Here is a 24,085-nt window from a genome sequence, read left to right as displayed (position 1 = left end):
GTTCTCTTTTAGGCAACAGAACAACCGAGCCGTGAGACTGTAGGGAAATTGTTCCTGTTGTGTCCGCTTAGTTGTTTGCGAGAGGAGAAAAAACCTGATGGACAGAGTCTCTGTACTATACGCAAAAACCCTCTTGTGTTAACAAGGATACAGAGTTAGAGCTCCGAGCTGAGGGGCAAACCACTGAGTCTCTATAAATAGGAAAAAGAACTGAGATCCTTTTAAAGTCCTGCTCTCACACTGATTTAACTCTATTACACATTGATTCATTAAAAAAAACAGAAATACATTTATTGTGTTAAAGCAAACATACAGCTGATTTTGTATATTACAATATAGGGCACCTATAATAATTATATTATGCATGTGATAAGATGAAGGAATGTTGTCGCTCTCCCAAAAAGTGGCAAAATGAGCATTTTTCTAAGGATGGGAGCATTCAGAAGTTAGTGATGCCTGTCAGTTCTGGTATATTTTTATCATTTCCAATTATTTTGATATCACTTCCAAATGTGAATTCATTCTTGATAATAAACCGCTCCCGCTAAACCTCTCAAGAGACCTAATCTCTGCCCCCCCGCTCTGTTCCTCAAAAACAAATTCATAAACAAAACCCAAATGTGGTAGAGCCTTGTCTGTGGCTTCTATGCAAACCAAATATTTTTAGATTGTAGGAGGAGCAGGAGCAAATCCATAACAACTTAGATATATACAAACTCAGCTCCTCCTGTCGTAAAGGGTCGGTAATTAGTTTCTTAGACTCTTCGTCTCTTATTTGTTGAAATCGTCTTCATGTCCCAATAGCCATTTATAAATAAATTCGTCTGGGAAAAAAAGCTGTTGTCTGTGGCCTTCGTAGGACTGAACATGGACGGATGATTGGTCTGTATACCTGTGTGTCACTACCTGCTGCATGCACACTGCTCGTGCTTCGGTTTTTATTGTGAAACATCTGCAGGAATTGTTGCGTCTGATTTGGAGCAGAGTATGAGAATCCACGACTGACAGAAATTCATCAGTGAGAGAGATGAGTACTTCTGTTATTGAGGGAAACTCAGAGCTACAGAGTGGCATTAAAGTGCTGGCTTTTATAGAAAAAACGATGGTATGGTATCAATCTATTTATGATCCCTCTCTTCTCTATCTCTCCCTCAATTACTTCCCTTTCTTGTCTAGCTTTCTCTTTGTGCTGGAGCAGTGCGTGTGGAGGTGGACTGGGGGAGGCTGGAAAGAAGGAGGGCGAGAGGAGTTGAAGTGACACCTGGTAACAGGCTGATAGCCAAAGAAGAGAAGTGCCACAAGTCTCAACCTCCTCCCGCCACCGTCATGAAGTCAGTCACGCACACAAACTACACATTGTAAGACACATGCACATACAACAGTTAATAGCTAACATAGCCCACATGCAGAAGCAGGTGACAGGATGAGGATTTAAGCACCATTCAAATGTCTGTAAAGACACAAAATACCAAAGCTACTGCTGACCCTCACCCAAATTAAGTTTAACAAAAGTAGATATACAAACTCTCACATCTTGAATGGCACTTTGTAAAGTTCCTATGTCCTCCAAGGCCAGACAGTCTCCTTAAATTCTAAAGCTGCACCAAAAATCGAAATATGACCGTTTTTTTTTAAGATCCATGAATTATTCCCTGAGAAATCAGTTAAAAATCTCACAATGTTAAAGTGGGAAAAACAAACTCATGGATCCACCCCCTTGATCCAAATCCGCACCAGAATTGAATGAATTCCCTGACCCATACCACATCCTCCCACCAAGTTTCATACAAATCTATAACATAAACTCCGAAGCGCAGGTAACACACCGGCTGGGGTGAATACATAACCTCCTTGGCTGAGGTAAAAAGACACAACAAAAGTGACAGATATTAAATCTGAGCTCCCCAAATAACAGAGGAGACAGAGACTCAAAAGACGTAATATCACTTTCAAAACATTAAAAGGTGATGAGAGAAGTGCTGAAAAACAAGGAAAGAAAGAGGTGAATTTAGATACATTTCATCAAGGAGCAGAGCTCATGCAAGAGAATCCCCCGACTACGGAGATTGACATTGAGTGGGCACACCATGAGGTTCGACCCCAGGCCCTCAGAGAACACGAAAGACAAGATATGGTCAATAATACTCAAATTCCTCCAATATTAAGGCAGAGAAGAGATTATGTGCAGGGCCTGGGGGAAGAAGAAGGTGGTTTTTGGTGAGTGGTTGATATAATTTGAAGATAACTCCACAGCAGTGCTGAGGAAGTGCAAGGAATATTCGGATACGTTTTCACATGTTCCCCTTTAAACAATGAGTGTTCTATCAGGAGCAGACTCTGCCAGACACTGCAGGCAGGAGGTGACTACAAACATGGAGCAGAGAGGACTGCCCATCAGCATGGTCACACAGAGGGAGGGCCTGTCTGAGCAGCTATCCCTCGGCCGAGGAAACAGTGGGAGGACTGAGACAGCAGGAGAGGTCAAAAGAACTAGATCAGAATATCAGGTAGAAACTGTGAGCTTTCAGAAGAGTTTGGATGAACTTCAAAAGTAAAAGTAGACGTGCTATATTCTGAAATATTTATTTTAACTTATATGTTCTTTTATTTTTGATGATACAAAAACTACTGAACAGATTTCCACAAAACATTGAGGATGGATGGGACCTGAGTCAGGGAAGTACACATTACATAGATCCCTACATTTTTATATTCACCTTTTTTCCCAATTTAAATGAGAACACATGGCAGGAATACAGAGACAGAGATTTTGTCTCTGTTTAATTTTTTTTAGGTGCTTTAGCTAGGAGAGGCTTCCCCCCCCCACAGCCTTGTCCTCAATCAGGCCCGGGGTTATCAACTGGAGACCTCAGCCTTAGATTCACGTCTCCTCATCTCAGTGTCTTTGTTCTTGCTTGTTCACGGGGCATCGCCCAAGTTTTATTTCACAAACTTTAAGGATACACTGACAGATTATAACACATTACCAGTGATAAAGTTAAATTCAATTCATTTCAGGTTAATGGGCTGTTGAATCCAATCAAAACGTAGTCAAAAAAATTCCTCCAAATTGAAGAAAGAAGAAGCCCCTGTAGTATATCCACGGAAAAGTCTTAAATGATAAAGAGCATGAAAAACTGGGGAGAGAATGAGTTTCAACAATCGATTTCTTTCCTTGTAAATGAAGACCTAAGAGAGGAGTTGCTACTCTCATTTCAAACAAGCTACATTTGGAAAAAGGGCAATAAAGAGGGAAGAATTTAGTTACTATTGAATGTATGTATGCACCCCCAGGACGTTTGTAATAATAATATTTCCTCACAGAAAATTACAAATAGCGTGCTAACAGAAATAGAGGGTCTTCTGATGTAAAGGGGAGACTTATGTCACGTATATTATATGTAAATGTCATGTAGACTCGGAGGTCTGCTCGTAATCACCGCGTCATGATCTTGTTATTTTTCCACAACAGCTCAAAAGCGTTTCCAAACTTTGAAAAATCCTTCTAAAGGCCGACTTGAGATATCACATTCAAGAGGCCAAGAGGCTTTTTGTGAGGCCAGCAGGACTTTGACCTTTGACCAACCAAGTCAAATAAGTTAACCTTTTTTATTTCTTTTACATAATTATTAAAATGACACAGGCACTACTTGACAAGGATTCAAATACATGGATACTTCAAAATGTTTTAAATTTGAAAGGGGAATAAGACAGGGTTGTGCATACTATTCTTCACATTATACTCAGAGCCACTTGTTAGGTGCATTAGAATTCATGAAGATATCTGAGGAATTATTATAACAGGGACAAATTGGTCGCAGTTGACATTTCTTAATTTCATATCTAGAGGAACCAACCTCCTCTTTACCTCGACTGCTGCAATTATGTGTTCAATTATCAGACAACATAGCAGTACAGATCAATACAAGAAGTCCTGATTACTTCTAGTCCAAGTACTACTCCAACTAAACGTTTAAAAAAACAGATATCCCTCCGAATGGCAATAAGAGTCTTAAATAACATTACATTTATCAGAATACAATGATGTGCCTTTACATAAATAATTGACATAATAGGATTAGACCTAATTCCATTCTTTAGTCACACCTCAAAGATTGAATATATTAGAATGAATATATAAACCAGTTAACCGAAAACAGAAAGATTATTATTTTGCAGAACAGACAAGAACTATAATATCATCTTATATTGCTCAAAGAGAAACATTGTACAGGAAATACTGTTCATCCACATACATGGAAACTGATCACAAATCATAAGGTTACATAAATGCTATCATTAGCCAATGAATGAAATGAAGTAAGGAAACTATCTATCTATCTAATCTATGAGAAAATATTATTAATTAGTGGGAGATACTGCAGTTCTATGCTGGGCTGTGTGACTAGATCTGAGGTCTGCACAACTAGAAAAATACTGCTTTAATTCAATATAAAAAAAACAGTATAAAGAAAGGAGCACTGCTCAACATAGAAATGCTGAAAGAGAATCACTTATTAGAAACACAAGACTTTTATCAATATCTGGAGATGTATCATTATGTTACTATGAAGGCGAAAACTAAGCCATGTCAGATACTGTAGAACTATTTTAAGGAAAAGCATAAAATGCAGACAATGGTAGTTAAATCATTTCATGTACATGTGGGGCTCAGTGGAATCACACACACTGCACTTCCTACAATAATACAAAATCTCACAAAGAACAGGCGACCATATGGAGGTATCACAAACTGTAAATAAAGATGGACAACATGTCTCTACTTCCTCCCCACTCTCCAGTAATAAAGTCGTGATGGACGTTTTTACAGCATTAAAAATGCTTAGTGGACAAATGAACACTTCAACAAACATCAGTGGGATAAGAAAGTTTAAATGACACCAGCTCTGAAAATGTCTGTGGTGTATTTTGTCTTTTGTGACTAACATGGAGGAGTTGGGATTTCTGACCTATACTGCAGCCAGGCATCAGGTGGTGATCGCGTCGCTTGCTGACATGTCATCCATCTTTATATGCTGTCTATTGTAGCTATCAATGGAAGTGTACCAGCTCACAGACACGGAGGGAGTTTGGTTCTGTTACAGCAACCTTCCTGTTACACGACCATGCCTACTCAGATTCCCCTGTCGTCAGAGACTATTCGAGAGAGACCCACAAAAATGCCCTTTATTTTTTATGAGATTGCCCATGGAAATTAAGACGGCATATCTATATGTACAGTATTTCAGCAATAGTTGAAAAGAGATACAATTCTGAATGAAAATGCTGATGGAATCTGGTAAAACGACTCTTACCAGGAAATGGTTATCAGGAGAGCCTGACTCTCCCATGGAGAAGATAACAGTATTTGTCAATCATAAATTGGACTGCACACTGGGCAAAATGAAATAACTACTGAATGCTGTAAAAGCCTGATTTTTATTTTCACAAATCAATAAATTCATTTGTTCGGTGGTTCTGTTATTTTTCTATAACAGAAGCACCGATATCAGTACGCCTTTGTCAAGAAAACATGAACATAAGGTGCATACAGCAGTCATTTCATAACGATAATGTGAACGTGGTGGTGTTGTGTGGTGCTTTGATACTATTGAGAATACAAGGTCTGTATTTTAATTTTTGCATGGTTAATTATTCTACATCTGTGTTGCACAATTACCCACACAATAAATGAAAACATAATATATGCAATGCCTCCTACAACTTAACCTCTCACACTAGATCAAAAAAATCTGTGGCATATTTTTGACAGTTTTTTAGACATAATTAACAAGCAAAAGAAAGGTGGTTTTATGGAACAGCAGCAGCAACCAAGCCTCAGGCTTGTTTTGAGCACTCAAGGAGAGGTTTGTGCACAGAAATCTACATGCAAGTATGTTAAACTAACATTTCATAGCAGCCAAGAAGCTTTTTGGACTTGTTTGTCTCTAAACTGCCTACAGGAATAAAGACTTCACTGATCATGACTTCAGTGGAAAATGTGGGGATGTACAGTATGCTCATAAATCTCTTCACAAAAAAGAAACTGCCATCAGACTGCCAACCATGACCCAGATGATACAGATGCCCTGTTGCTGATGAGCAGTGTAGTCAGCCATCGTCAGGATCACAGCTTTTAAAGGTTGTTGACTGAATAACAAAGCAGATTTTCAGTGCTTCATTTCGGTGCCTGAGCTCTGCACCACAATAGTTGTCCTGCTTATATGCATAAACATCACCTCATGTGTCCAGTTAACATTACACTGAACTCTGGTGTGAGCACTCTCTCTCCATGGCGCTGGCTGCAGTTGCTAGTAGCTACATTCAACTGGAGGACAACAAAATATCTAACGCTTAACAGTTGAACGTATGGCTGCATTTCATGTGAAAGGTTTCCAACACTCAGATCTACAGCAAACGTTTGAAGACAAACATAACAAACTTAATGAAGCACCTGATTGGATTCATTTTCCGTATGCACTAAACATTCATAAATGAACGTGAGGATACAAAACCTACAGCTCCCTCACAGCAGTGCACAACTGACAGCACTCGGCACCAATTACCTACAACCCAGTCAGCCAGGGAAACACACGCAAGTTATGGTTCAATTAGAAAAAAGGGTACAAATAATCTAATCCATAAATTAGCTGAAGTCAATTAGGACAACTCACCAATTAAGCAAAAATCTGTTACTTGAGGGCAAAGCTATAATGAGGTTGCGGGAGGAGCCACGCTGAGGCTGTGTCCTTGCTTGTTTGTGTCGCGCTCAATAAACACTGAGCTTTGACCATGATTTTGATATGGAATTAGACGGCAAATTGAATTTGCTGGGAACCAAGCCCATGTCTGGCCACATGACGACGCAGGAGACGGAGTGGGAGAAAGAGAGGGAAAAGAGGGAGCGACAATGAGAGAAAGTGTGTTTGCACGACTATTTATAGATGCTGTGTCACTCTGAATACGGCCCATGTAGAAGCTTGTGTTTCGTGGTGCAGTGTGACTGATTTTCATCTAACTCAATAACAGCAAAACCCCTGTGTGTTTTGGAAGGGCAGGGGTATTTATAGATGACTAATTTTCATTTCAGAAGAAAAACTTGAAAGAGACGATTACTCCAAACAACATTAAAATCAGCATACTGACAAATACTTTGAATTCATCCCTAAGAGAGCAGCTTAACACAAACCCAATCACCTGACGTTCAGTGCATTCTTACAACCACTGGCCTCATGAAACCTGAGCACTAAAGCTGATTGACCTTCGACGCCCCCAACCCTCCACCCAGCGATGCCTCAGAGGCTCACCTCACTTTACAGCCAAACTATAACGTGAATGGAGGGAAAATATCTCAGGTGCAAGCACTCGGCACAGAAGGAAGGAATGGGGAGCGATTCAGAGTTTTCTTTTATTTTTCCTTTCCATCAGACCAACAGTAACATTTTGTGATGATACGAGGCAGCACTAGACAGGATACCATTGATCTCGGCGGCTATTGAGTGCTGCAGTTGCTCACATTAGAGACCAAAAGCCTTTTAGAAACAGGCGTGATGATGACAGCATGTAACAGTGTCTTTTATGTGTTCTCTCTCCTCTCTCTCTCCACTCCCTCTACAAAACATGACTTGTCGGTGAACTGTGGTGAGATTTGTGGGGGTGAGTGGGGCTGCTGGGAGGTCTGATTCAGACACCTTTGACACCTCCCCAGGCCCTAGGTTATTCATACACTAAATCTGGGCTCGTGTAACCTCTGTGAGTGCTGGGCTGCAGGACGGGGGAAGTGGAGAGGGGCAAGGGGCAGCACTGATGTTGACATAGGCTGACAGGCTGCTCCATGGGTTGGCTCTGCTGCCCCTGGAAAGCCAGCCTGAGAGCGAGGAGGGAGGGAGCCAAGGCGCCAGCAAACCCAGTCCCTCTCTCCTCACCGCTCCCACTTCTGGTCTGGAGGAAATTAGGCATTGTCTCCATATCCCTCGCCGTTTGCTGTCTAAGCTCTGAGCCTCATCCATATGGGTCTTTGGAGATGTTGGGAAATAAGCTGCCAGAGGCTATGGAAGGCTATGAGGCTACAGCCATGAGCCGCCATAGCCACTTAACCCTTTCTGTTCTCCCGCCAACAAGGCTTAAAGCCCTTACCTGAGGTGATTACCGCATGGACCTCAGGACCTGGCAGCCATTCATCATTCCTAGCAGCACTGCAGCTTTGATACCCCGATATGGCTCTAATGGCACATGCTAGAGGTACAGGACTCACATACACATATATGCAAACAAACTCCTGGGTTTTAGGGTAAATAGAATTTGAAAGGATATCCATTTTGCCCTTTGACCTCAGGAACCATAACATGAGTTTCATGTGGCTGACCCAGGAGAACAGCACTGTACTGACAGATGGCAAGGTCAAATGAATGACTTTGCGACAGAGAATTCAAACACTAATGCTGGTGACCTTTTGAGAGGGGTGAGGAGAGGGATGAAGACAAATGGAGAGAGGTGAAGGGAGAAAATGTATGAACGGAAAGGCGAGTAAGCCAGCGGGGAAACACAAGCTTCAAATAATCACAGACGAAAACCTAAAAACAGGAAAGTGGGCTAAACAGCCTGCGTCTGCACTAATCTGCATGAGAGCAGCTGTCTCTGTGCACTGCTTTCAGAGGAAATGTGAATGATCATAAGCAGGACAAGCACACTGACTGTCATTCTATAGGGAAAAACTGAACCTGATCTGTGGCGATCTCCTCATTCAGGGGACTTGACCAGGGTCCAGAGATATGATCTTCTTCAGGGTGAATTGAGCACTGGTTTGGTCAAAGGAGCAGTTACAACTCATCGCAGGCCTGACAGAGACATGGACGTAGACAAGGATGTATGGTCACAGTATGAATATAAATATACAGCTGAAGCCAAAGGAGCATTCATAAAATGATGAATATAACAAATTGTTAAAAGAGTTAAAGAGACATTTCATTGTCATGATCGTTTTACACACATGACTGGTTAAAGGCTAACACTGTTTAGCACAATTAAGCTTTCATTAGAGGATGGTCAAATTCTAAACACAAGCTTTTATATTATTTCATAACATATTCGAGTGTCTTAGTTTTGGATCTGAATCGCCATCCTTATTTTTTTCTAATTTCTTCTTAATTATTTGCTTCTTTGGAAGTGATCCAAGCTCCCTTCTAGCTCACCAGGTGTCAGTTCCTCTGAGTACAGGTGTAATGCATTATTAATACTGTTACTTGATAAATACAACTGACATGTACCCAAAACACATACAAGGGATGCCATGGGTGGTACTTTCTCATCAAAACACACAAGCTCATTAAGAAGTAGAACTCACTCTCTCCCCTCCCTCCTTCTGTCTGTGAACTGGTGGACCTTGAAAACATCCATAAAACTTTCACCATGTCTCTACACCCAACCTCCATCCTTGTTGGTCAACTCTGCTCTAATGTGGCGGTAAGAATTTGTTATCCGGTGATGTGACCCTGCTGCAGCTGCACAGAGCAGACACTTTCATTTTCACTTTATAACTGCAGCCTCAGACTAAGTGTTGATCACAAATATTTTACAAATGAGAGATTTATCGATGAATGTGGACAGAACCACTGATACACAAAAATGGATCAAATAGGTTTTATGTCTACGAAAAAATTAGACACATGCTGTGGCCAGTGGACAAAATATGTAATTGGCATATAAACAGTCTATGGTATGAACACAGTGTAACAGCAGTGACACTGACTACTGAGGCAACACCATTTAAATAGTATAATTAAAATTATTAAAGGACTAATAACATGCAAATACTCCATGTGCCAGAAGTGAAGTGTAAATTAACATAAAGGGGGCGAGGGAGCTGACAAAAGATTTGTGTGAAACCTTGCAGGTAAGGTGGGATGTTTAATATTTCAACACTTTGACCTGCTTTCTGTTCATTAGACGCTGCTTAACTAACACACATCATTAGCAGATTTCACAGGATTAATAAAAGAAGTAGAACAAGTGAGAGATAAATGTCCCAGCAACCACTGTCGGTGAACTGAAAGCAGCAACACTATACATGTGCACAGTGATGAATGAGGAAGTAAAACGGTACATCTGGCTCTTGTTTGGAGAGTGACAACCTCGGGTTCACTTGTGTCAGCAGCGGTGTGGCAGGAAATTGGTCAAATGTGGGTGAACACTGGTTTGTTAAGTTGCACCAGGATTAATGTAGTATATCATAATGTACTTAAAAGTAAATGTTAATGGTTCGTGAATCGCTCAACCTGCGTAAAAAAACAAAGTGTACTAAACTAGGCCATTTGTGGACAGCTTATGAAGAGCAAGTGAGATATGGGTATGACAGAAGTATAGCTGTGCTCTGTAAGGGCACATCATTAACACATTGACTGACGTAACTGACAGCTGGCACTGGGAGGAGAGGGATGGAGGGGTGAAATAGAGGGGGAGGAGACGGAGCAAAATCTGTGCCAACTATCACCCTCTGGCTGTTCTCCTCTGTTTTAATCACAGCAAAAGTGCTCTCACTCGGCAACCCCTTGGAGACCCAGGTGCCTTAGCCACACTTGACATTAACCACAAAGCGAATCCACCCATTTTTAACACAGACAAGAATCATTCTACCTTAGTGTGCATCCGTCTCTTTCATTACTCTCAATGAATATCACACACCGAGCAAAGGAATATGTATTTTGTATCCTTCTCTTTTTTTTACTCTCTCTGTTATGTGATGTAGCTTTAGATCCATTCCTCTGTTTATTTTCATTTACTTTCGGAGTGCAGTGAGATGAAGGCTCTTTCAGAAAGTTACATCACTGATGATAAGACCCATCGCTGTCAACCGCCCATTTGCTTGACTTTCTGCTTCTTGAGAAAAAGAATTGTGCTGAGTGTGAACAAAATACATTTTTGGTAATGCCAGAACCAATTCAGACAAAGTGAAAAGAATGAATAAGGACAGGGATGCTGGAACTAAAAACATGGGAGATTTCTCTTCAGTCAGAGTGTGTGCATTTCCAATGTGGTGGCATGTTCCCAGAGTGAGGACAGAGTGCTGACGGTGCTGTGGGTATAGAACTACAGACACTGATGAGGGGAAACAAGGCTGAGAGGAAAAACTTGGATGGAAGGGAGCTGAACAAACTTTAGATAAATAACATGAGACTAACCATTGTAATCATGATGTCGACAGCAATAAAAAAGTTTTTGATTTAAAAAATTCAACTTTAGACTTTGTAAGACCTTCTCAATACCACTTGAAATCAATTTTACAAACTTGCAATGGAAATACATATACTTGATCCAAGCAAACACAATCTTGATCCCCAGAGTCCCAAGTGTAAAAAAACTTGCCTAGCCTGGTTTGCTTCTAAGCTCCTCCAGACACTGGTTTTAGCCCCCCCCCAATACTCCTCATTCTCAAGTAGGGGTGGGAAGTACACCAGTGTCATAGTCAACACTTATGTCATAGTTCACAAAAACATGGATTGTGCAATACTGTCATCACCATGATAAATCAACAGCATAATTATATTAAAAAGTAGAACATAATCGCTTTATTAACCACTGCCTTCAAGCAAGGGAGCAGCCTAACCGATCAATTATCAATGATCACGTGTCAGAGGAGGCTGAAAGAGATAAGTGGCGTGTCGGAAACTAGACGGCGACACCGTGGGGGAGACAGGAGAGGAAACTCTGTTGACTCTGTGATCCATAATGAAGCAAACTACAGTACTATATTTTTTCCCAACTCGATTACAAATGTGTGGAGAAAAAAAAACAGATCGTGACAACAAAGCAAGTAAGAGATATAGAGATATCATGAGATAGGAAAGGCTTCTCCCTAAAAATACTATGATATTAATTCTACATTATGTCGCCCACCCCTATTATCAAGCCACTTAACATGTTTATAAACCAGCTAACATGCTGGCTAGAAGGGATTTCACGCACTAATTTACCTGAAAACGTCTCTTTATGTCTGGCACAATAGAGACATTTTATGGTGACATGCAAAATTAAGACCCATCAAAACTGAATTAGCCAATATAATATTTTTTAAGGCTTTATATTAGTGAAATTGAATTAAAGCCATTCTAAGACTTTTTAAGGACCTGCAGCCACTCTATGTAATAAGCTTATTCTCTCAGACTTTTATCAATTTGTCAGATCATCATTATTCCTTCACAGCATCACCAGCAGTTATAGTGTGAGTTGAACATTTGAAGGGGGGAGATTTTCAGTGCACTCCAGACACAGTGCAGCAAGAATAAGATATCTAGACAAATATGATCATCATGTGATTCGTTAATAGATAATGTGACATCAACCAATACCTGTGTCCCATAGCTGAGAGGGGTGATCCTCTTGAAGTGTTCAGGTTTGATCTTGAAGGATCTACTGCTCCAAACTCTGTAAACAGACAAACACCAGGGTTTCCACATTTTCTTAAACATCAAATTCAAAGAGTTTTCAAAGACAAAAGATGCAACATGCTACAAAGTTAATCACAGATCAAGGCTAACTTCTGTTACAACACTAAAATAAATATCATGAGAACTAGCAGACTACTAATGTGAGAATACACTTCTTACACACCTGCAGACAGTGGCACGCAGTGTATTTATTAATGTTAACAAAACATCAAAAGAAGTTTAATTTCTATTTTTGTACAGACTACATAAACTCAAGCACCTTAAATTACCAATTACGAGTATTTTTACATAACTTCCACAGACTTGATTTCCTATTTTTTTCAAAGAAATTGGCAAACTTCCAAGGATATGGACCAGAGGGAACTGTGAAAGACCAGGTCCTCACTGTAACGCTAATGTTGGAAATGCTGAGGTGTTTATTTTAGGGGAGCTGTGGATTTGTGATATTAGCACCAAATTTTGTGGATCCTTGGGGACGGCTATAAAATGTTTTAGCTGCCACTGTAGACTGTGTTTAAGCCAGAGTCTATGGGTCTAAAGCTAAAAATACTTCTAATGATGTCCCCTGAGAGTCACCAAACTTTGTATCCATTAGAACACAAAGTGTAATTCTTAGTGCTTTCTGCAGAGAGCGCGATCAAAGTACAAGTTTAGGATTGTACTGTACTGAGCAAATTAATTCTAATGCAATTTATTTGCACAAAACTTAGCTTGACCCGGGAATTATATCACAGCTAACCTGTGGCTGTCACACATGAACTCTGTGGTGCAACTGACCTTGAGTTCTCTATGGAGGTTGTGGGCTTTCTTGAACATGCCCTGTTGTGTGTTGTTTGTGTGCTGGGTGTTGTGTGCAAAGCTTTTTATAAGCAGTCTATGGTGCAGAGTGAAGTTAGAAAACAACAACAACAACAAAAACCGTATTTGACTGAAAAACTGGATTTTCTCAGATGTCTGTTAAGCAATTGACACAATCTTCACACCCAAGTTCACAACTTCTCAAAATGAAAGCTCTGAAATTCAGCTTGAAATTCACCCCCTCTGGCTGCAAGATGCTATTTGCCTGTTTATTCAATTTTATTAATATTGAGCATATTGCATGTCCCAATTGCAGCAAATTCAGTAAGATAAACAGTCCTCGAGTATGTGTTTCACATAAATACAGACAAACAGAGATGTCTGGCATTAGTTGAGTTAGCTATAGAGGACTCTGCTCTCCTCCTGTTCCAGATTTATGCAGAGGCTCACTGTTTGCTTTAAGGCTGCTCAGTGTTGAGGAATTTTTGACCATTCTCACAGATCTGTACATTGGGAGCAGGGCCTCCCTCGTTCCATACATACTCCCTTCTCTCTTCTCAATACCCAAGGTCAGGTAATAGATAAAGGACCAACCAGCAGCACATTGAAGTGTCTTGAAGGACTTTCAGATGCCCTAGATAGAGAGGCACCAACTCCAACTTTTTGGCGTATTAAACTAGTGGCAAGACGTAAGGACACATCAAGATTTAGGAATGCATACTATCCAATAGGATGTGAACACCTACATGTAACATAGAGGGTAAGAGCAATTCTAGCCATTCGTTGATGTGCTGTTGAAATGGGTGAGGCAGGTAGAGGAAGATATATGGGGATGCTGTGGGAGGCATCTTCAGACTGGGGGGGTGATAATTGCTCATGTTACTCTGAGCGTTTGTATATTGTTCCACTGTCTGGTCTCCTTGATGCATCAAGTCTATATTCAAATCTTCTGCATAACACATCAGCTGCTGCCTGAGTTCTCCTTTCACCAGCTTCCAGAAAACTTCCATCACACTCAGCATGTTGTTGAATATAATTTGTACATGCAACACATGAGTAGGTGCACTCACATCACAAACGCATCAGCGAACACAGATGCCGTGCAAAACGAACTAATGAAACACCTACTTTGACTGAAAGAGTCAGAAAGGATAACACCAACTTCTGCGTGTGTTATGAAAATAGAAACACAAGCAGAGGCACAAATGAACAGAGAAGAGAGAGCGGGTGCAAAAATAACTAATATCATAACATGCTCATCTTAATTATTTCTCACCCACACTTCATACACACACAAACTGATCTGACACATTACACGTGCTTGCGACATTAAACTGACTCGCTAATTTAAAAGCTCTGTGACAACGTGCTCAGAGAGTTGCAACATAATTAGACAGTGGAGGAGCTGTGAGTGGAGATGGTAATCTATGTGATGTTTAGTTTAAATGGCAGCCTAGTGTGTGTGTGTGTGTGTGTGTGTGTGTGTGTGTGTGTGTGTGTGTGTGTGTGTGTTGGGGGGTGGGTAGAGGGTAATGAAAGGAAGGAAAGCGGCAAGATTTGGCTAATGAAGTGTGAGGAAAGGAGGCGTGGGAGAAAGGGGCATGGAGGGGAAATTGGTTAATATTAAACATTGGGGAGAACTTTGGTGAAGAGGAGCGTCAGTTGTGAAGGGGTGATAAAAGGAGAAAAGGTGAAAATATGGTTTGGGGAAAATAAAATAGGTGGAAATAGGGAGAAGAGAGACAGAGAATTATAGTAGGAGCTGGCCCGGGCCCTGCCGTCCTCTTTGGGCCACTGCTTGGTCAGAGAGCCCCACACACACATACACACTGAGGGCTCCCACGTCCCTGCTTACTTGTGCTACAGCTTTGACTCATGAGAAATATGATCTTCACAGCTTTTCCTCTTCCCCAATTTAGTCTGGACCCACTGTCACTGCCTACACACGCATAGTGAGAATGTTCCTGCCAGGCCCACTGGGGGAGAGACACACACACACACACACACACACACACACACACACACACACAGACTTTACTGTTTTTACTGTTATTGGAATCTTTCCTGTGCTAAGCTGAGTGTCGTCCTAATGAGGGACCGATAACTTGCAGCTGCTATGAAAGATGTTAATGTAATTCATATATGATTAGCTGCTTCATCTTAATTGAATGCGCTGTGTGTTTGTGTGAGAATCAAAGAAAGAGAGGGAGGTCAGTGTGAAAATGATGGATATAGTGAGAGAAATTAAAAACAAGAGAGACAGTGCGAGACATAGGTAATGATTAGAGAAATTGAGGGGGTGCACATTTTGCTAGACTGCATTTCTATTAAACTGTCAAAAGATTTTTTTTTCTTTGTCTCTGTCTCTGTGTGTGTGTGCGCCCTTCACAGAGGCACAGTGATCTGGCCAACCTAAATGACTCTGATATTATTGGTAGAGCGAGAGAGGGAGGCCTTTGTTGAATACTGATGAAGCTCAGCACAAAGCTGCCTCCTGGCCTCATTAACCTGCCCAAGACCGGCTTTGTTTTCCTCTGCAATGCCCCCAAACGCTCCCTACATCCTGTCCGAAATGGAGTTTCTGAAGTCACGCCGTGCACTGAGAGGAGGCAGCCTTTAAGAGGCTCAGGGTTGGAGCTGGAGTGAGAAAGTCAAATGAGGGGAAAAGATGTTTTCTTCATGGAAGTCGAGCAGTTTGTCTCTAAGTGTTCAGAGAAGACTCAATAGGGGGATATGTGAAAAAAACTTTTGTAAGGAAATTTTAAATGTATCTAAAAGTGCCAGACGGGGTAAGGGGAAAAGTCGGGTCTTTTGTGATGAAGTAGAGAACAAAATAAAATACAAAAAACAAAACATGGATCACACCTGCTCCCTTCACACTTACAACAACTACACAGGAAGGAGAGGAGATGGCGGTGAGGAGAGAGAGTGAGGAACTAGAGCGAAAGGATGAAAATAAGGTAAAGCAAAAGTAGGACGAGAGGGTTGTGCTCTTTCATATGCCTCGGCACAGCACGCCGTTGTTTTTGTTAGTCGACGCGCATGGCGGTGTGCAGTACGATGCCTGCGTGCGTGCGTGCTGGTGTGCCTGCGTGTGTTGGTGCAGGAGATTTCAATTTCATCTTTAATGGAAACAGCAAATAGGGGAACAAATAAAATGCGAAAGGAGAAGAGCAAATCCTCCCAGCAGCGGCCCAGTCAGAATGGATGATGAGAATGACATGAAGTAAACATTCAGCTGTTCACAAAACAAGGTGGATATGAGGACAGGGGAGGAAGGGACAGAAGACAGGGGGAAACAGGGGGAATATAGAGGAGAAAAAAAAGAAAAGGGCAGCAAGGGGGAGAGGTATGATGATGGGACAAGGGATCAGTCAAGGTCTGTCTTCCAGTCAAAGTTGCTGCTTATAAGCTGTGTCCCAAATAAGGGGCAGAATTCTTACTTGGTCTAAACCTCGAAGGTCGAACTGAAATGAGACGATCTGGTCTACGGAGAATGTCCAATTCACACGCTTGTCCCGACCTTACAGTGGTTGTGTCCACAACAACCACAACAACATAGGCCATAATGAATACATTTTAAATGCTTTTTGTTCATTTAACGGAAGCAATCATCAGTTGTACACGACTAAAAAGTCTTCGTTTTCATTTTCATTGCTTTTTGTGGGAGAATGGGACGAGCGTCATGAAAGAACCCATTCAATTTTTGTGCAGATCTGGACAAAGGTTGTTTTCATTACTTTTACTTTACTTAAATAGGGCACTTTTATTTTGGGTTAGTTTTAGCTGAACTAATTTCCGAGGGACTAGTGATTGAATCCTAAGGAGAAAAAAATCAGGCTTATTTAGTGGAGTTATATTTTTGATTGTGTGTATTTTGAATGAATTTAAGGGGACTTGGGTCTAAGCAGAGCTATGTGCTCTTCAAAGTAGTATAATTTTTTTATGTAAACTAGTTTATTTAAAAAAAAAATTACAAAGTAAAGAGAGAGTGTTTAAGTACAACCAGATGTTGCCCTATAAATAAAAGAATGATCCCAGTCATGGGCAACACTATGAGGCATATATCTTATTAATTAAACACTCTATTGGCTCAGTATTTATTATCTGCTGACACCAAAAGCCAAGGTATGTGTACCAGTGACGGTTCAAAAAGCTGGATCTGTGAATGTGTAATCAAAAATCATCAGGAGCAGGAACACATTCGATACAGACAATTGGTTCTGATGAGGCCTTATAGATCAGTAATAGCTCAGTGGGGACAGAGGAAAAGAGAGCGGAACACTCAGTCAGAACAGGAGTGAGGTCCTGGTGGCACATTTCCACCAAAGTATATTCCCGGTGTGGATGAGGAAATTTCACCGTATAGTGAGAAGAAGTTTTTGAAAGCCCAGTTCCATAAAGAAAATGTCTGTAAAAATGATCTGTGTGTGATGCAGAACAAACCAGCTGAATAAGTCCAATGTAAAAGTATTTCACCATATGTGTGACACTTGTTAGTTCTGCCTGTCCATGTTAATCCACTTAGCAGCAGAATGAAAACATTGTAAAACAGAGGGACACAGTGCGAGAAGATAAAGAAAGGAGTGGAGGTGGAGAGAAATGCCTGTAGCCTGCTGCTCTGCCATTCAGGGACATGACCACCCACAGGGCCAGTCAAGGCTGAAGCCTTGCATCATGTCAGACATGCAGATCACCAGCTGAGTCATCTGGTCTTTTGGGGATGGGACAGATGGACAAGTACAAAACGTGCAAGTGTACGCACAAACACAAACACACACACACACACACACACACACACACACACACACACACACACACACACACAGAGACACACCCAAGACCAGAGAAAAGACATGCCCCTAACATAAATCCATGCGTCAATTAAGATTAGAACATTTTCTGAGTGATTGTGTTGAAGCAACAGCAGCAGCACACACATTGACATATGTACAAACACATGTGCCTGCGTGCTTTTAATGAAGGTAATACAAATTCTTTGTTTGATTTACCTGATTTACCGCATTTAGTTCATTTCAAATCATTTTGCAGTGTGTAATGTAAACGTGTCAAAATGTAATTATCTGCAAAACTTATCTCGTCTCTTGGTTGTGAGTGTTGACTGATGTCCACTACCATTGGCACATTAACACAAATGCATATAGAAATTATGACATGCAGATAAAAAATATACCTATGCACTTATAAAGATGGATATTACAACAATGTATGAACACTGTAGAGATAAGAGAGCTGCCTACTAAAACCCAACTACTCTAAATGAGTAGAAAAACATGCAATCAAACAATTTCACAGGATGATGGTGGCCCAGCACCTTACTGAGCCAATCTATGTTGTTTTTTTTCTGTTGACACACGTCTATAGCTGCTTTCAGACAGGCACTGAACTCCAGATGATCTCCTGACATTATCCGGAGGAGCTGTGTGTGAGGACGCAAATGTCTAAGGCAGATGCTGTTAACGTTCTCTGGGGTTTCCTCAGCCAGACCCCCAGTAAAACCTCTGGGTAATGTCCAAGTGAGCCCATATGAGATAAACAACCAGAGGTTCTCTGGAGGAATCACGGAGAGCGATAGGCCGTGTGGAAATTTTTAAAAATGAGACGGATGCAAACATAAAAAAACCAAACAAAAACCTGCGATTCCCGCAGCGGAAATATCACTTTTATATCACAGATTTTGATGGTGATGTGAACGCTCCTCACCAGACAATCTCCTGTTGCGTTCCTCATATGTGAAAGGCACTCACCCCATTGTACAGACATTTTCAGGAGTTCCTGTCTGAAAATGGCTTATGATGGAACTATACATGTTTGTGTGTGTGGGTAAGAGATATAGTATTTTACCTGTCCTGTCATCGTGATCTTCTTTTTGAACAAGAGACGATAAAGCTGGATTTGAACCTCTCGTGTTCCCAGAACGTGGTAGCTGTCAATCAACACATGCTGGAGCCACACTAGCCACTGCCCATCCAGCACTTCATACATAAGTCCTGAAGCTGCGAGGGAAAGAAAAGATTTGTAGGATTTGAATCTTAGGATGCTCAAGTGCAAATTGATTTTTTAAAAAGTCCTTTCAAAGCTTATTCCTGATTAAAATGAAGGTGAAATAATGTTGTGTTTACAGAAACAAATTCTTCTCTTGTTCTATTATCCTATTCATCAAAGAGCATTTCCGTCCCTGCACAATTATTAAGATCAGCAGCACAAAGTATGACAGGCACTTTAATTTGTCCTCTGTAACTAATATAAAATAGTAATTCAAAGCGCCTTCACCCACTTATCGTGAATGTTAATATCACATCATGGTGTTGATTTAGTATCATTTTGCAGTGTCTGATCTATATCCAGAGCATGTTTACTGTATACAGTGTGAGTGCACACGTTTTTATTAATCATTGAGCTGCTTACAGCCGGTTTCACTGGGATCTCATATTTCTCCAGGAGAGCAAACTGTTCATGGATGAGAGGAATCTGAGCTTCTGTCTTGGCCAAATCTCCCTGGAGGCTCTCCAAGAGCTTCAGGCTCCCGCCAGGCTCAGCCAGTGACTGGAGGGGGTGGCTCGAACTTGTGCTGAGTGAAGATGGAGTGGGCTGCCTGCCTGCATCAGACGAGGTGACCCAGAGACAGTGACACCCTCCATTTTGGTTTTTCGGTATGATCATTTAAAATGTGTTTTCAAGGGAGTACGTTTTAATTTCTTTTTTCTATTTCTATTTTTTCTACAATATTTGTTTTATTTAAAGAAACAGGATATTAATTTGTGGCTTATGGTGTCACCTTTTCATTATAAAACACAGCTTATCCAATTTCCTCCAAAACAAAAAATGAGTTTATGTTAGCTGCTTTCAAAGAGTGAAGATAATCTTCTGTTTTATTCTAAAACAAACCCTGCTTTTCATTCCATCTAAAATAATGATGATAATCCTTGTATGCAAACAAATGTAACCAGACAAAAATCAATGATACCACTTCTTCAATTTGAGCTGTGGGACACCTCAGTTAACCTCAACATGACGTTACACACTTCTCTTCACTCCTCACCTGCTGGCATCGTCTTGTAAGGGTTTAGAGGCAGATGTCGTCAGCCGAATGAACTTTGTTTGCAACTCGCTGCAGTGTTGCACCATGGGAGCGGCGAACAGTGCAGCATGACAACATGGTTCAGTGCTCTCTCTTCCTCAACACTACAGAGGACAGAGAAAACAGGAGCACAACTAAGGGGGGGATCAGATTACACAAGAGAACACTTGAGCAACAATCACAATATAAAGTCAGTTGCCAGTTTATTAGGTAAAACTAAAAGTTGATGCAATTAAATGGAGAGAATGATTACTTCAGTTGATTAATTTAGTTGACACTGTAAAATATATATAAATACAGGGTTTCCCGCAGCGCTTTATAGTTAAGGCGGCCGCCTTGACAACAACGGCCCCCCGCCTTGACTACATCCCCCCAAAAATAAATAAATAAATAAATATTCCGCATCCCCGCATGCATAGACAGTAGGTTAAAATAAGGCCGCATCGCAATGAGGCGGAATAGCGGCATCTGTAGGTTAAATATGTTAAGCCATCAATCATCTGCTGCGTGGCAAGGCCAACATTTATTTTTTATCGGGAAAGAAGCTAAATCCGACAACCGGATAGCATGCCTGTCGTCGTCGTGGGAACTGCGGTGCCACGCCCCCCCCGCCGCTCACCACCTTGACTGACTAATTTTCTGCGGGAAACACTGAAATGTCCATTAACATCCATTCTTTTTCTTCTACTGTTTAATGTCTCAACTTTTTGCTGCTAACTACAAACTGTGAGAAGTGTAGTTATATGTAGATACGCTGCTTTGCAAGTGTAGTCTTGAAGTCAAATGAAATAAAATCTTGATTTTTAATGTATTTTAAGATCTCGAGGTTGGATGTTGTGACTTTTCCAGTACCGGAGGCATTTTTGAGCAGTTCACCTCCTGCGTGCGAGAGTTTGTGGATGGAAATTTTGAAGAATCTAATTTAAAAGGAACCAAGCAATAAACACAACCACCTGTGCAGGCCTGCTATCATGTATAATAGCATGACTTTGACAAAAAGCAAGAGGTGATACAATGCAAACTTCATTTTTGCAATGGGAGAAATCTAATTAGTCACATCGATGGAGGAGTACTATTGACATGGGGGTGAAATCCAAAGTGCTGAGACAGGCTACTGAGTGTATGCACAAAGAACAATGTTGACACTACAGCGATCTACATGCTGATGTCTTTGACCAATCCATAAGTACAATAATGCATACTTGCACTGTGGATGTACAGTGTGTGTGTCTGTGTGATGAATGTATAAAGAGATTGTGTAAGTGGACATCACTGCATGGATTCCACTGAGGTCACAAGGACAATGCTGTTTGCTTTTAGCCTCCCTGTCACCTCTCTGCCCAACTCTCTGTTTCTTCTTCACTTTTCATCACCTGTCCTCACCCTCCTCTTTTCTCTGAATCATTAAGGCTGCCGCACGCTTCAAAGCGCTGCTCAAAATATCAGACAGAGTCAGAGAGCTCCAAACACCGGAGTCATACAAATATTTTTGTAATGCCCTGAAATTCTGACGCTACGGCAATTCACCGCTGCTGAGAGTAGCCCGGGCTCGCTGCAGCGGGACTGCAGGCAGAGCTGAGAGTCCCAAAAAAGAAATACTATTCTGTTCATTCTTCACACATCCACTTCTTCATTCATGTTGACGGCTCAACTGCGCCCCATGAATAGCTCTGCATACAAAACGAAGCAAATGTTCTTTTTTATTTGAATTTGTATCACTCTCCGCCTTTTTGAATCAAAACTCGCACTGCAGGTGTTCACCACTCAACAGGAAACACTGAAAGGACAACAGTGGAACTGACATCTCAGAGTTTACTCGCCGATTTTGATTCTGACAAACCACATGCTGTGAAATTTTTTTCTTCACTCAAATTTGTATTTTTCCGCAAAAAATCGCTTGTATATTATCAATAACAAATATTCTGACTCAGTAAGTGCTCTGTGATGTAATATTTAAGCACAGTTTTGTAACACATAGCCACTAGGGTTTGTACCAAAAACAGACTAGTTGCTTTTATTCTATATTTTAGAATCTTTATTTTATTATTTTTATTCTTCTTGCCCCTGTCCATTTAAAGAGATTTCCACTAAACTTGGTGTAGGGATGGGACATAGCCAAGCCTGAAATTTTGGTGTGGATCCAGGATGCATTTTTTATTTTGACCGATTACCCAAATTATAATTCATGGATTTTCAGACGGGAAAAAAAATCAGGCCTAATTAGGAAACTTAGGGAATATCTATGAGTGTGTGCAATTTGGTGCTACTTCATTTAATGTAAGGAGACTGTCAGGCCTTGGTGGAGGAATGCGCTGAGTGCCCTTAAAGTAAACAGATCTTCAATGACACTTAAAAGGTGGAGACAGAACATGGTCCAGACTGAATTAACGGCAGTTTAGTATCTAGCAACGCAAGTTAAGTGCAAATATTCTCCAGTGAATCAGCATCGGTCCACAAGCACATCCAGAGGTGCACGCAATCTTTATTGTCTTCTCTGCAAGAAGACGATACCTGAGGCTTTCCATTGACTTTGTATCTAATAGTACTGCAGTAATGCTTCACATAACATTTGGTATGAATGTAATATAACAGCTTGACAACTTTGCTTTTCAGGCATAAGATGAAATGCATCCAACCAAACTGTTCATGACTTCCAAACAAGCTAAATGGAAAAGTTGGGTGAACAACAAAGTGGAAGCACAAAAAGACACAGTCATGAACATGCAATCCACTTGCTTGGAATTAGTCAGACATTATGGGAAACATTTAACATTGTAATTAAAGCAGAAGTTATACAAGTGCACAATAACACAAAGATGTCTTCTGTCAAGGTAATTGACTTCCTACTGTGACTGATGTTGAGTCTGAAGCGTGGACAGTGGAGCACTCATGAGCGAGTACATAGTCAGAAAACCATTGTAGAGCCAGAACATTTCCTCTCAGTTTCATTAAGTCAGAGCAGTGTGAACCTGGAGCCCCTGCTGTCCGTCAAACATACAGCACACAGCGTGGTCTTATACGGATCCACTCTCCCACACACAGCCACGTCTGCTGCCTTGGTTAAAATGGATATGTGGATGTAGAGATGAGAAGAGAGATAAAGAGGAACTGGCGTGAAAAAGGGGGTAATGCTCAGGTTTTGAGATGAGGGGGGGTAAAGAGGCGAGGATCAGCAGAAGGAATAACTGGCCAGCCGAGGTCACAGAGGTCACCGAGTGAGTATTGTGGAGGGAGAAGAATGGAGACCCGAGTGGAGAGACTAAGGATGAGATTGCCTCGATCCAGTCTCATGAATTTTTCTGACTATATTTTCAAACTTTGATACTTTAACCACATTTGAACTTTTTTGATTTTTAAGGCTTCTGCATTTACTCAACTTTTAAAATTCAACAGATTTGTGTTAAAACGGTCATGATTCGACCTCTATTCCTATTCACTCACAGTGGAAAATAGATGTTTGCCTTGCGGGTGTATGATGTAAACAAATTCTGAAAGAACTAGGCCCAATGCAACTAAATATTTGATGTCAGCAGCAGAGGTATAAGGAATAGCAATACGACTGATTTAAGCAGAATCACTGTAACCTTTCTGAAGTTTGACTAATTACTTTTTTACACAATAAACGTGCTGCGTAGCTTGTTACCAAACAATACTGAGAGCACAGTCGAAGAAAAAAAAGAGTCTTGGTAATAATGGTCGTCCTGTAGGATCCGATCACAACTGGTTATCGCTAAGTTGGTCT

At 41.0% G+C, this 24,085-nt stretch overlaps 1 long non-coding RNA gene across 1 annotated transcript in view; it reads right to left on the bottom strand.

Annotated features, from left to right (window-relative positions):
* The window catches only part of LOC109639693 (uncharacterized), a 154,964-nt gene that overhangs the window by 82,539 nt on the left and 48,340 nt on the right, over positions 1-24,085 (bottom strand). The window contains exons 11-15 of the long non-coding RNA XR_011239964.1: positions 20,305-20,447; positions 19,671-19,861; positions 19,107-19,258; positions 12,345-12,420; positions 8,721-8,837 (exon numbers count right to left, since the gene is read on the bottom strand). This is a non-coding gene — a long non-coding RNA (uncharacterized lncRNA). The remainder of the gene's footprint in view (positions 1-8,720; positions 8,838-12,344; positions 12,421-19,106; positions 19,259-19,670; positions 19,862-20,304; positions 20,448-24,085) is intronic.

This window comes from Paralichthys olivaceus, chromosome 22 (genome assembly GCF_024713975.1).
Source record: "Paralichthys olivaceus isolate ysfri-2021 chromosome 22, ASM2471397v2, whole genome shotgun sequence".
Classification (NCBI taxonomy): domain Eukaryota; kingdom Metazoa; phylum Chordata; class Actinopteri; order Pleuronectiformes; family Paralichthyidae; genus Paralichthys; species Paralichthys olivaceus.
The sequence above is the reverse complement of the archived record's forward strand: the minus strand, read 5'-3'. Positions and strand labels throughout refer to the sequence as shown.